The sequence below is a fragment of the Marmota marmota genome, unplaced genomic scaffold, assembly GCF_001458135.2.
Source record: "Marmota marmota marmota unplaced genomic scaffold, marMar, whole genome shotgun sequence".
Lineage (NCBI taxonomy): Eukaryota > Metazoa > Chordata > Mammalia > Rodentia > Sciuridae > Marmota > Marmota marmota.
Window position 1 is genome coordinate 6,571,222 of NW_026000108.1, and position 594 is coordinate 6,571,815.

Below are 594 nucleotides of genomic sequence, written 5' to 3' on the forward strand. Positions count from 1 at the left end.
ACACGCGGGCGCCCGCCGGGTCCTCGTCAGGCCCCAGCCCCGCGCTGCTTCGAGTCCCGGTCCGCGCCTGCCCCGCGTACCTGGCCGGGGCCCTTCCCTCCCGGTCAGCCACTCACCCGGCGGCCAGTCCAGGGTCCGGGTCCTTACCCAGGGGTGTCTACACCGCCAGCGTCCGGCGCTGCTGCCGCCACCGCCGCACCCGCTGTAGGTTCCTACCCGGGGGGGCGGAGCCGGGACAGCGCGCGTGCGCAGTGCGGTGGCTGCGGTGGCGAGGCCAGCACCAGAGGTCCCTAAGTCTGCGCCGCCCCTTGGCTTTGAGATGCCCAGGGCCTGAGCTCTCCACCTCGCCTCGGTGGCTTCTGGGCCCTGCTTTGGACTTAACACCGAACCGGGGGCATTGGCATCCACAGCGCGCAATGTCCACACTGAGGGCGCACATCAGCAGCTTCCTCTGCGAAAGGAGAACTCCTTTCACCTCCTCTGGTAGCCCAGCAGACAGACGTTGGTGAGAGCCTGCGGGGGTCCTGGGTCCTGAGGAGTGGAGCTGGGCCCCTGCCCGCACGGAGCGTTTAGTCCTGCCACAGGTGAGCAAAA

At 69.5% G+C, this 594-nt stretch overlaps 1 protein-coding gene across 8 annotated transcripts in view; it reads right to left on the bottom strand.

The window, feature by feature from the left end:
- The window catches only part of Znf518b (zinc finger protein 518B), a 14,521-nt gene extending 14,276 nt beyond the window's left edge, over positions 1 to 245 (bottom strand). For 3 of the 8 annotated variants that reach the window (XM_048784182.1, XM_048784187.1, XM_048784186.1), the window contains exon 1: positions 117 to 237. The gene's annotated coding sequence lies outside the window, so the exon portion shown is untranslated. Of the gene's footprint in view, positions 1 to 116 lie in introns of all 8 variants that reach the window. The other 5 variants (XM_048784188.1, XM_015481962.2, XM_048784185.1 and 2 more) reach the window with 5 other exon arrangements.
- Between the last annotated feature and the right edge of the window lie 349 nt (positions 246 to 594).